We start from the raw sequence: 13,776 nt of genomic DNA, 5'->3' as shown, positions 1-13,776 counted from the left end.
CAGGCGGCGACGACGAAGGCGGAGGCGTGGGGGACGGTTGAATGCGTGGGTTGGGGTTGACTGGGTATGACACTCTCTTTGGGGTATCTAGAGTACGGTACTCTACATACTCTACCAAGGCATCGGCTGGCCCCCTCGTGAGTTGCGTGGGTTGCAGTTGCGTGTGGGTGGAGTGCAGTGGAGGGGAGGGGGGATTGCATTGCATTGCAAAGCAGAACTTTCTCTCCATCGTTCCATCGGAGCGTGACCTGACCGACCGCCACACAAGAAGAAGGAAAAAAAAGGCTTCTGCTCTGTGCTGCTTTGCTGAGAAAGCGGAGGGGGGGTGTTTGTCTCTCACTCTGTATCTCGCCCTTGCGTCCAATTGGAGTACGGTACCGTACCGGTACTCTACCGGTTGACCGTCAATCAATCATGAGCCACACATCATGGGCTATCATGAGCTTGCCAGAATGTTGGAACTTGGGCTTGAGGTTATCCGTACACCCGGTTTTCCCACCCCCCACACACACCGATGCGCATCAGAAACATCACGTTGGGTACGGAGCGTGCTGTGGCTTTGGTGAACCCCAAACCCCCAAGCGGGACCTCCAGGCTCTTCCTAGGCGAAGGGTGAGAGTGAGTGAGTGAGCACCTTCCTCCACCTTTCTTTCCTCCGTATGTAGGAGCGGAGATGGTCTCGTGTCACTCTTGCTCTTGCTCTTGCACATCAATCCGCCCACCACCGCTTTCGCCTCGAGTCTCGAGTCTCGACATCTCGGCGAGCCCCAAATCCTACATATCGAACAAAGGGCTAACTACTACTACTAGGTAGTACACTCTTCACTAGTGAACGACGGACCGGACCCCATTCCAGACGTCAGTCAGCCCAGCCGATAAATATGTAGCCACCTAGGCACATAGAGGCTGGAATGTCGGGCTTACACTGAGCCGACTTGCCGATGCGACGTCGTTACTCTGCTCTACTCTGTCGCTGTCTCGACGGCGGCGGCGGCTCGGGATGTGGTCAGGGGGGCGGTCGGGCGGTCGGTCGGGGGCGGCCGGATAGTCGGATCCGGAGCAGAATACTAGTAGATTCGATTATTTGCCGACCTCAAGTACGTGCTTTTAGTTACATCGAGAGAACCTCCACGGCACTAATAATATATATATCTACCTACAGCAGCGGAGGAGGGCTCAGCTCCAGAAGCCACGATGTCGAGAACTCCCCGGCCTCCCCCCTCCCCCTTTCCCTGCTCTGTAACCGATCCGAGAAGTTACATACCTAGAACATCAGCAAGCCACATCGGAGAATATGCCTACAAGGGCAGTTCGCAGTTCGCACAATTGAATGGGGTGGTGCATATGTAATATCCCTGGAAGAAGGGAAGGAAGGCGAGGGAGGGAGGGAGCCTCCACACCGTCGCCAGTGGGAAGCCACTCCACTCCACTCCGCTCCACCTAGGAAGTAGTTACTCTACTCTACTCAGCAGATGATGTTCTCGTCGATGTGAGGGTGTGTGGGTGTGAAGGTGTGTGGTCCCATCGCGATCCAAAGTTGTTTTTTTTTATCCGCGCACCGTTCGCTCGTTCGCGTTCGTGTGTGTTTACTCTTCACGACTGTGTGGATATGATATGAGCACTTTATGGCGCATACACAGGTACGGATGCAAACTGCAATCAGCCTCAGGTGCACTCCGACGGACAGACAAAACCCACACCCGGTGTCAGAGGGGGTTGGATGGGGTTGGATGGTTCCACCAGTCGAGGCTTCGAGCGCTTTCTCTCGCTTTCGTCCCGCGTACACAACTGGATGTGAAGAATACTTCGGCTTACGGCTTGTACTACTGTCTCAAGTCGAGTCTTGAGTGTTGACCGTGATGGCATGGACACATATCCCGCTGGTCAGTTCTCTATACTTACTCCATGATACCTAACTAGTACCAGAGCAGAGTATACAGTACGCCACGAATATCTGAAGCAGCTGCTGCAAACCCCCTGGTACTAGTGCCTACGTACGTATCCGATCCACAACCACCATCCATCTCTCAGCTTCCTCCTCCCCAGGCTTCTGCCTGATTCAATTTATGCTTTGGACATCCATCCATCTGTCCATCCATCATCATCAGCATCTCATCCCTCATCTCGGCACATGGTGTAGCATACTATATACTATAGGTATAGTATAGTTATGTTGGACGCGGGAGATGTGGGGGGGATGGGTACTTGGATGGGGGGCATGGAATAATAGTTACATAGTAGCAGTAGTCAGCTGGGGAGGGAGGGAGGGATGGCCAGGGTTTTCGATAAACAACGGCACGACAGGGAACCCCAGGAGACGTGCGGGAGAGCAGGGAGGGGACACGCACAAGCAAGGACCGGGGCCCGCCGCCGCCGACGCTGCGAAGAATAGCATGGACGCACACATGTGGCGGTTCTGGAGACTGGAGACTGGAGACTGGGGGGGAAAGTCCAGTCGTCGTACATACACATACACACACATACACATATCATACATACAGAAGTTGGGGGAGCATGCTGCTTGCACCACCACTACATACATACACCAGTTGACGAATGCCGAGTCGACGAATCGACGAAGTGCTCCCCCCACATCGTACGATGAGACTTCGGAAGCGCACTATCTAGAGTATCATACCGGCTACCGCTCGGTTTGGTACTTTTCGTCCGGTACCTAGCCTTGGCCGAATGCGCTCCAGACCGCCCCCCCCCCCCCCCTCCCCCCTCCAAAAAAGCTCAATCGAGAGTCTCAGAGTTGCCTGTGGAATTACCGGAACACCGGCACCATAGATTGCCTGTGTACCTACGGTACTTGCCTACCCACCTAACTCCACCCAAGTACCGACCCTACTACTCACTCGGTACCTACCTACCTACTCCATCCCCCCTCGATGTTCAAGCGATGCGGCGTATAAGCAAAAGCTAGGATGCAGTTCCTGGGTTTCGGCGTGGGGACTGGAAGGGGTGGGGGGTGAGAGCAGTTGCGTCCACCTTCGAGAGCAGAGTAGAGCGGGGGGTGAGTGAGTGCGGGAAATGTTACTCATCACAACTTCGGGAAAGTTATTTAGACGTATCAACTCAGGTCAAAAAATCGATTGGTTACCTACGATAGCAGTTAGGTATGCTAGACAGCCTTTTTACTCTAGCTTCCTTCATGGAAAGCGGACTGAGAATCTGAGATGTTGTTGGACGTTTCGCACATGACCTCGTGGAGACCGAATGGCAATCCGTAGTCATAATTACCGTCCATGCACGGTATCTAGAGTCGGTATGCAAAGTGATGAGCGAAATGCGCCGGACTCGGAGGTTCCTGACGGTCGAAGACGGTAGGTGGAGTGAGTGTACAATACATAGAGTAGTAGTTACTCCGCTCTAGGTAATTACTACTACTACTAATACTAATATCACTAATACTACTACTACTACCGGTACTACTACTACTGCTCTATCATACCAACCTCTCCAAACACCGGACGTGTTGGGCTTACATACCGTTACGAGCTAATCAACTAGAGTACGGCATTGAATGTTCAGCAGCCCAGCAGCCAGCTTGGGGCTTCTATTTTTGGCCGCCGTGAAAACAGCCTGATTCACGGAGATTCATGCGTAAGCCCTCTTCTCTCCTCACCACCACCCACATCCGTATGTACGGGTACTCAGCACATTTTATTTATGTACTCCCTATGTACTCCATCTTCCGTACGGCGTATGTACGTACCTACATGCTCCGATACGAAGGGCCGAGGCTAGTTACCGGGTTAGTTAACGACGTTGCTCAATGTTGACCGCCTGCAGTACTAGCAGAGCAAATACCGACCATTTCTCGTTGCAAAAAAAAAGGCGCTCTTTGGTTAGTTACCGTACTGCTGGCCTTCGCCGCGTATGATGTGCTCTATTCGAGCACGCATTATGCGCGAGTGGAAAGAGTACTAGAGACAGAAGTCGCACGCGTTGAGGTTCCATCTGCAGCTGCCCTGTCCCCACCCTACCCACCACCCCCATAACTAAGTAAACCATGTTCCCATCCCAGTTAAACCGTTTTCTGTCTTGTGGGCACTGGGCGATAATAATGCCGGCCAGCTATCATCGTCACGGCGAGCGGACGGCTGTTGTGATGTGTGTGATGTGGGATGTGGGATGTGGGATGTGGGATGTGGGATGTGGGATGTGGGATGTGGGATGTGGGATGTGGAATGTGATGGAGCACGGCTACGAGCAGGGCAGGACAGGCAGGGCAGGGTAGGGTAGGGTAGGCATACCCTCCCCAGCCCCTCCCCCCCCGGCCTCCCCCCCGGCCTGGACAGTGGAGGGGAGGGGGGGAGGTTCTAGCGAGCTTCCACCGCAGGGGTTTAGACGAGCTTTCATCGCGACTTCTGACCGGCCTAGGTTTGTACGGTACTTCACGAAAAAGAGGCCAGGTCTTTCTCCCCCGGCTCTCGATTTCGAGTGGGCGGGCAGGGCGGAAACCCCAGATCAGAGATCAGAGATCAGAGGGGGCCCTTGACCATGCTGTCGCTCCTTCCGTTAACTTAACTCATTTCTCCGAGGGGGTCTGGGGGTGAACCAGGTAAGTACTCCAGGTATGGTAGACCCTCCTCCTACTGCTCCAGGCTCCTACATATACGCGTTTACCGCCTAACCATTTCGCTCTACTCTAGTCTCTGCTTTGCGGCTTTTTTTATTTTTTATTTTTATGGGAACGAGGTGCCCCCCCCGGGCACTGGAACCCCAACCCCCCCGGCAATCAGATTCGCGGGACGGTTACCTACATCAGGCACGATGTTTCCCTTTCCCTTCCTCTCCCCACATGGGGGGCGGGGGGCGGGAGGTGGGGCGCATTCACGCACTCGGGCAAGAAGTTCTGCGGCCGCCCGTTGTTCGGCGAGATGGTCACGAGCCTACAAGCATAATCCAATCTCCAAGACCCCTTCCTGCCTTCCTGCCTTCCTTCGCTGGTTCGTTCGTTTCGTTTCATAGGTTTCGCGAGAGCACGAAACCTGCTCTACATCATACATACACGGAAATAAAATGAAAATAAAATAAAAAATGTCGGGGGAGCACGTTCTCATCTCGTCTATGTACTCTATGATCGTATCGTCTCGTCTCTCGTCTCGTGCCGCTTTCCATTCCTTCCGCGCTTGCTTCAGCAACAATAAAAAAGGAAAAAAACAGCCGATGTGGGCCGGGCTCCGATGATGGCTCGCCGTCTCCATTATCTATTGTTGATTGTTGATCTCTCCCATTTCGCCTCACTTCTAACTACCGGTATACCTACGACCGCCACGACCACCACGACCATTACCACCATCACCATCACGACCCTGTACGTAAGCGCAAGATCGCTTCAATCCATGCTGCATTCATCTCGTTAGGGCAGTTCCCCTCTGAGAGGGAACAAGGCAAGGCAAGCGCATAAACAAATCTCCGAGACAGAATATCGAGTTGTTCCCTTCACAACGCATACTCACATCTTACATGCTTTTTTTTGTTTTCCATTCTTCCCTCACGACCCTGGAGTACATAGGTAATTTCAATCTGGTGTTTCACCAAACGGTTTGGGCCGAGGTTGAGTTGGGTTGGGTTGGGATTCCTCAGCCCCCCCCCCTCCCCCCCCCCCCCGGCGTCTGGTCCAGCATCATCAGCATTAGCTGTCCGGCCCCGATATCCGATATCTCTGGTGGCTTGCATCTTGCAGGACTCCCCTCCCCTCCTCCACCCCGGGCAACACCTATGCATAGCATCGACTCTCGAGTAAGTAAGTAAAAACCGCCTCGCGGACGGAGGGAGGGGGAGGGACGGGGGAAGATCGATCATGGCTTGGAGACACCACATCCTCCACCAGCTTCTGGAGTGATATCCCGGAATAACCCTATTTGATCCCCCATCCCATCCTTCCCGGTGATCGTTGCAAGTTGGCTTTCCCGACCAACCTAGGAATACTAGTAGTACCTACTACGTACCCTGCCCTGCCCGGCCCTGCCCTTGCCCTTGCCCGGCCAAAGTCTAACCACCTGCCGTCTGCGTATGTGCAAAACATCGTGTTTCGATGCAGAAATCGCATGTAGGTACTTAGATATAGGTCAGTACGTTAGGTAGGTAAGTAGGTAGGTAGTTAGGTAGGTAAGAGTTGGTAAGTTGGTATGTACGTAGGTACATACATACGACATACATCATGCAGTGCGGTCAGCGGAGGGGGAAATGAAATTTGACGGAGATAGTATAGAACAGGTCACCAACAGGAGCTCCTAAACGCACGGAAAAAGTGGTTCGATTATTATTATTATTATCACCTTCATCATCATCATCATCACCATCGTCGTCGTCGTCGTTCCGCTAAAGGCCAAAGGCATGTCGTCATGACACGTCACTCGCACTGGCGGAACCGGGGGTGGTATCCTCGTAATATTATATTGGCCGGAAAAGTGATTTGTGAGTATGTACTGCACCATACATGGTGCAGCAGCACACGCGAAAGGATCTGCTTTCCCTTCGAATCCTTTCCCCCCCCTTTGGCCCTCTTTGGCTCTTCGGCCACCGTTGACGCCGCCGATCAATCATGGGGTATCCATGTCCTTTCCCTCGTCCCCCTCTTCTCCCCGGTCCACAGCTTTTCGCGCGGGTGCCTGTCTGTGCTGACAGATGGCTTATGGCGGGGGACGGGGGGGAGAGGGGGAGGGGTGGGGGGTTCCCTCGCACACAACGGCAACGGTACATGCTAAATTGCATGCTGGTGTGGATTCGGAAAGCAAAATAATACGGTACTTTACATACATACATGCCTCTTATTTTTGGTATGTATGTTGCCTGCAGTAGTACTTGGCCTGACTTGCAAGTGATACGACGGGAACGCTTCTCCCCCCCCGCCCCCCCCCCCCCCCCACCGGGCCCAAACTGTACAATGGAAACGATTGGCTGTGGACCGGTGCCCGTGATGTCTTCCACCTGTCTGTGAGACCCGTACGGTAGCAACCGTATTCCATATAGTACTCTACCTACGGCAGTAACAGGCGCTCCCGAAATGAACACTGGTTCACACTGGTTCACGCGGGTTAGATAGCGGTGGACCGGTGGTTGCATGTGAAACACCGGTCAGTGGATAGACGATGGTGAAATGACGCTCGCTCGCGAAGGAGCGGCCAGATGGGCCCCGTTAAGGTCCGAACCCCGTTCGTGTTCCCAAACGCCACCCACTCAGCCAATCACCACTTCGGGTTTGGTGTTGGAGGTGAGATGGGGGATGGGCTTTGCCTAGCGGGAACTGTAGAGAGCGTTTGGGCCGTTGCAGCAGCGCCACCCCGCTTGACTCGATCGTCGAAAATGGTAGGGTGGGGGGTGATGATGCTGCTGCTGCTGCTGCCACATCGGTTGGATGCGAGCGAAGGGAGACTTATGTGTGTCTATGTGAGTGTGTGTGGCTCACTCTTACCACTTACCATTCATACCGGACCAGCCTAACCCAACCAATCCCAACTACTACTTGCTATACCTACGTATGTAACGTCATCCTCCCATTCCTCCCACCCAGTAAGAATCGGCCCAGCCGTAACTAACTACCCTCCAGAAACCCCGCACCAATGATATCTGTGCATACTGCACCTTGGCACCTACCATCACTTCTGGCACTCGCTCCCCACTCGGAATTGGCCCGGTACATACGGTCAGTTGCGCACGAATCGGCAGCAGCCATCATGTGGAAGAGGAGAAAAACGAGATTTTGTACGGTGGTGGTTGTGGTGGTGGTTGTGGTGGTGGTAGTTGGCAGAGCAAACTATGTACCTACCCACTCTACCTACCTATGTGCTCTACATGTGCTCGATACCGCAGCGGCCATGTTGGCTGTGACTCCCGTCCGACCTCCATCATCATCATCCTCCTCCTCCCCTGCATCACACATGATTTTTTCCAGTTCGTTCCTCCAACTCAACCCTATCGATCGAGTTCTCTGCTCTCCCGCAACGCAGACCGCAAGGAGAAAATCTCATCTCTCGCTGGCCGGTAAAATCTGCCTGCAGCAACAACCGGGTGGTTGATATTCAACAGAACACAGCGAATATACACAACACCGCCAATGGGAGTCACCACCGCTGGCGTGGTGGTGGTGGTGGGGAGTTCGTGGTGATCGGTAATCCCGTGCCGTATGTACATACCCCTACGTACGTAAGGTGGGGCAGCTCCTAGGTACTCTGACGATATACACTGCCCGACAAAACCAGACAGCCAGTAGGTTTGACTGGGCAGGCCGTTTTATGTCCCGCCGAAAACTTTTCGTTGGTATGATAGGAACGGATTAGATGGTGACATTACCCACCCCTCCTCCAAACTGCACCCGCCACTTCAGTATGCATCACGCCAAACGGATTTCCGTGAAATTGAGGGGGATTTTGGAGGGGTGACGAATGTTGGGGGTGGTCGAGTGGCTGGTTGGCTGGGGCTGGCGATCACTGGGTGGCGGTGCAAACCGACTGCAATGATTCGAGTCCGCCTCGAAATTGTTGGGTAGACCAGATGTCGTCCGGCCGGCCAATAGCTGAGCCCTGTTACTCTAGACTATAGCCATGGGAATTACATAGGATAGCTAGAACACCCATCCACTTCTCCCCCCTTCCCCTTCCCCCCTCCCATGGTCTGGGCATCCACGGAGCTGCTCTACGTACCTAAGTAACTACCCACTAGACGGAACCCGGGCTCAGATCACATGCCAGGGTGTACCAATACTGGTATTACCAGGCGGAAGTTTTGGGTACGTGGTTACTGTTACCTGTTGGCTGCCCCGGTGCCCCCCGGTATTCGAATATGCCGCCATCTCATACATCCATCATAAACACACACCCACACAAGCATATAGATCTTATTGTTGCTTGCTTGCTGCTGCTGGTGCTGCTAGCGCTACTGTTGTTGCTATTGTTGTTATTATTGCTGTTGTTGTTGTTGTTGCTGCTGTTGCTGTTGTTGCTGCTGCGGTTGCTGCTGTCCTTGGGCTGTAGTGAGAATAACGGCCGGATGAGGTATTTTCTTCCTCCCCTGTGTGATTGTTCGAATTCTCTCTATTGGCTGCCTGTATTCGATTTTGTTTTTTGGGACTCCTACCCCCGTATGGGAGTTCTGGGCCTGGGGTATACGCGGGAAGTTAGAACAAGGTGAAACGCGGGGTTCATGGTGACGGAGTGGGGTCGGCGAGGCGATTCGATGGCGATGGGGGAACAAACACCTCACCTCACCTCGCTCTCTCTCTCTTGGACTTGCAATTCCCCCTCTCCTTCCCCCCGTTGTACCCGAAGATTCTAACCGGAAGCTGTTAACCACTGCTGCACAGAATCTGGCAGAAGAAACTTACGGCTGCGGCGGCGAGGGAGGAAGCGTATGTGTATGTAGGTATTCTAGAGTACCTAGGTAGAGTAGAGTACATACATGTTTTGGGACTGCAGGATGGCATCGACCAATGCAGCTGTAGTTACCACAATACCCCCCGTCCGCGATCGATCACGGTTCGCGTTCTTGAGTATTTACCGTACGTTCTGCGCTGCACACTGCAGTCTGTCGTGGCTCGTGTGAACATTGGGAACGTCGGGGAACATCGTTGCTGTGGCTAAGATGCCTGGTGGGGCGGTGAGTACGGGGCACACGAGCGCAGCAGCTGCGGCACGGGCGTATGTCGTATGTGCAGGTTGTAGGTGCGTTTCGGCCGCCCGATGTGTTGTCTCTCGGATAAACCGCCTGGTTCGAACGTTCCATGTATGTGTGTACTTACATACACTATATACTCCACCTATGCGGGGAGTGCCTAACTACTAGCTGGGAGGTGAAGGGAACATGTGCATGGCGACTTGGGGGGGTTCGACATGCCATCCCTGAACGCCAACATGTAGTGTACATGCCTTGCTGCTGGATGTACGTACCGACCAGGTTCTACTACTACCATCGTGCACAACGGCTGCCACTAATGCTGCCAATGCTGCTGTTACTACTGCGGCTACTGCTGGACGACGACGAAGAACATTCCGGTGTATACGCTCGAGCTCAAACAGCCATTCTACCCGCCGCCATACTGCTTCTCTCGGGGCATTTTGGTGCACTCCAGTCGAACCTCCGGCCAGCTCCCCGTAATCACGATGTGGGTTGGTTAGTGATGTACCTACTAGGCAAGAGGCAAGATATCTACTTGGTCGGAACCGCGTGGAGCTGGCAATAACAGGAGGCCCAGGCGGTATGGTAAGTACAAGTACTTACAGATGTACTTCATCGTCGTTCGAACAACCATGGCCTTCCCCTCCCCCCGGTCCACCGGCGAGAAAGACCCACTAGAACCTCTCTCCGAGTATGTCATGTTCCTCATCATCGCCAAAATCTGCAGCATCATTCATCGTCATCTCATCGCCAACTGCCGCTCCGATTTTCCCTTCATGATCCAACCCTGTTTTCCAGTGATTGAGTGGACTATCTACATACCTACGTAAGTAAGCATGTACCTATTTATTTGCCAGATTAAACTGCTGGGTAACGAAGCCGGGTGAGCGGGATTTTTTCATGCCCCACCACCACCTCCTCCTCCTTCCCTTTCGTCTAAACCTCCCTCCATCCCTCCCGAACCAACCCAAATTCCTCGTAATTTACTGGCTGGATACTCTAGATGTGGGGAGACGGGGGAAAAGAAAGAGCGCGGTCGCATAGTACGTGATCGAACCGAACTCCCGCATCGAGATTCGAGTATTGTCTTATTTGGCATCACATAGATTGACGGGTGTTTTGGCGTCACTTCACCGCCGTCTACAGGGCTGGAAGCTACGGTACGTATGTACATACGTGATGACTACGGTGAGACGGGAGCTAGGTGATAGCGGAAGGAGCCTTTGCCTACCTACCTACCTACTTACTTACTGCTGCACCCGAGATACATCTAGCCCTATAGTCGGGGCTACTTAAGCTTCTTCGACTTTCGCCGCTACATACACGAGTGGATCCCATCCGAAAGGCTGCCCATGGCTAGCCGGGCTCCGGAGCTGCCGGGTTAGGTATTGGTACTAGTATGTAGTAATGTAGTATGTACTTACATTACTTGATGCGGGTCCTACTTACCTACCTTCTCCACAGATCGTCTATTCATCCGAGAGAACTCGATGAAACCTGTATTACCTACTACTGCTTCCGCCGCTGCTGCTGCTGCGCACTGGCCGCCTCATGATCAACTACATACCTATTGCTGTGAACGGAGGACGGACAACGAAGACCGGCACTTTGTTCAGCATGGAGCGTATCCATCCATTCATCACGTCGAGGCACGCACGTACGTACCTCGTACCTATAACAGCCAGCAGCCAGCAGCCAGGCAAGTCCACTGCCGAGGCAAGCCGCTGCTGCAGACAGTACACACGGACACGGACACGGACACGGACACGCAACGCAACGCACGCACGCACGGCGAGCAGATATGGCCCATGGAGCGTGGCTGAAGAATCTGCACCGCGGAGGTAGAGCCAGGTAAGGTAGAGTATGTAGCCTTACTGATCCGCCCTGTCCCTCCTCCCCCCCCCTGGACAGCATTTGCCTCATCCTTTGCTTCTTCTTCTTCTTCTCAACCACAATGACGTTCTGCTGGGGGGAGGGGGGGGGGCAGAGAGGGAGACGCGTGAGGCCTGACTGATCTTACCTTCCGCGTGGGGTCTCGGGGAGCTTTTTGCGGTAGCGGTGAGATAACACCCGGTTTTGGACTAGGGGGTGTGGGTGCGTGAGGGCGTAGCGGGTACATGTGCAGCAGCAGCACCTACAGTACTCAACCTGAAACGGGGGGTGGTGGGGTGGGGTGGGCTCTGCATTGGGTATCACTCGGCGGTGTTCTCGTTGGATGGATGGATGGATGGCACGGACATTGTTCCTGATGCAGCTGTGGGCTGGGGCTGGGGGGGGAGCTAATCTAAAAATGTACATTGTGAGTGAGTATATATAGGGGATTTTTTTATATCATATGTGTGTGTGGCGTGGTTTCCGTCCGTGTGTGTGTGATGAGTGGAGAATCAAACCTATACTTGCGACTGCGTGGTTTTTTCTCTCTTGTTGCTCCAATTTGTCCTTGGAATGTTGGATGAAATTTGAGGTGAATTAACGCCCGCGAGTGAGTGAGTTGGAGAGGAGGCGACGAGAGATACTATTATGCAGCGAGAGATCATGGGGGAGGCGCTTGGATTCCCATTCGTTCATGGCATTGCTAGCCTCCGTTTCGGGGGTTGGGGGCTCGTAAAGGGAAGTACCTAGGACTACCTGGTCCTAAACTCACTTTGCTTGAGAACTCGCCAGCGTTTGGGATAGAGACGGAACCCGATGGTGCATATCATATCAGTGTGGATGTAGGACAACAGCTCTTGCTTTTTCTTTACTCCCGTGGACATACTCTACCTACCGATCGGATGAATGCACATCCTGTGGAAGGAAGTATATCCCGGAGTTCACAGTGCGGTGCGGTGCGCTGCTTGCATCGCTTCCATCTCTTTCCTTGGTTGAGATTTTACCAGGGTAAATAGAGGTATTAGGCTGGCTGTGATTTGTATGTGGGCCCCGGTGTTGATCATCCATCCATTCCATCTATGTAGGAGGCGCAACTTACGTAGAGTAGGTGGGTAGGTGGGTGGATGGGTGGGGCGGGGCGGGTGGGGTGAGGCTTTTCCTTGCTTTCCGTGTGATCTCGATCAGATATCATCTTCGATTCCCTCCCACCGCTCCTCACAAGCAAGCGCGTGCGTGCGTGCGTATAGGTGCGTGTCATAATTGCAAAAAAATGTCCTGATTCCTTCCGTGCATGCTGCCGGCCGATTATATTGGGCGGTCCCGTCTACAATGAACTAGCAACGAATGATAAGGCAACTTCCGTCCGTCCCGTGCGCTGTCAACCCCCCTCCTCCTTCCTCACGTCCAAACGCCGCATGCGGGGAAATGTTTCGGAGGAGGAGCACGTGTGCATGACATGTCACTCGTGCCCACCACGCCCCTCCGCCCTCCGTTAAATTTCTTCCCCCCAGAGACGCGCGGTAACACGACATCGCACGCGGTGAGGGAGATTAGACGGAGCGCGCCTGCGACGGCACGTGTTTCATGTTGTTGACGCCAACCCACTATTACCACCCCGCCGACTACGGAGCTTTAGGGCATGAACTCTTGGTATGTACCTGATATGTAGATCATGGCGAGCATTGGCAACGGTGTAACGGCTCGGTTGTAGTCAGCGGCTTTGCGGGATTTGTTGTGGGAGCTCGAGTGAGACGCAGTGACGATGTGCGAGTGATAGTTGAACGTGGCAATATCATCGGCACTCACTCGTGGCAAGCTTCAAGTTCTGGTAGAGAGCATCGGTGGGTGTACTATTCAACAAGCGCTCTAGAAAAGGATCTCGTGCGCCTATGTCTATTCTGTAAGTTTGGTTCGACCTGTGTTAGCCGTTGGTACAGTTACGGCAAAGTAAGAGTGATAAAGTGCTTTACAAAAGGCACTAACAAATAGGAACACTGCGTCGGTTATGTGATCATGTAATCTATGCGAATGGTTTGACTGAATCTACACGTCATTACTACTACTGATCTCTCGGTCGTCATTGTGTCAAATCTGTAAATTGTATTCTACTACTATTTGCTAAGATACTAGGTATATAGGTGCTAGATCAGACATTGACCATAATCCGTTATGGTGTAGTGGCTAGCATCGGCCGCTCTCAAGCAGAGCATTAAACCGGCCAGACCGGGGTTCAATTCCCCGTAACGGAAATACCTTTTTTGTTTTTGCTTTTACTCTCGT

General features: G+C 53.3%; 1 non-coding gene across 1 annotated transcript; it reads left to right on the top strand.

Annotated features, from left to right (window-relative positions):
* Nucleotides 1-13,659: 13,659 nt before the first annotated feature.
* On the top strand, nt 13,660-13,745 carry BZA05DRAFT_t76. The gene has a single exon. It is a non-coding gene; the product is annotated as a tRNA-Glu (tRNA).
* Nucleotides 13,746-13,776: the final 31 nt, after the last annotated feature.

The sequence above is a fragment of the Tricharina praecox genome, assembly GCF_024521635.1.
Source record: "Tricharina praecox strain CBS 144465 chromosome Unknown BZA05scaffold_4, whole genome shotgun sequence".
In the NCBI taxonomy this organism is placed as follows: domain Eukaryota; kingdom Fungi; phylum Ascomycota; class Pezizomycetes; order Pezizales; family Pyronemataceae; genus Tricharina; species Tricharina praecox.
This window is presented reverse-complemented; position numbering and strand designations above follow the sequence as displayed.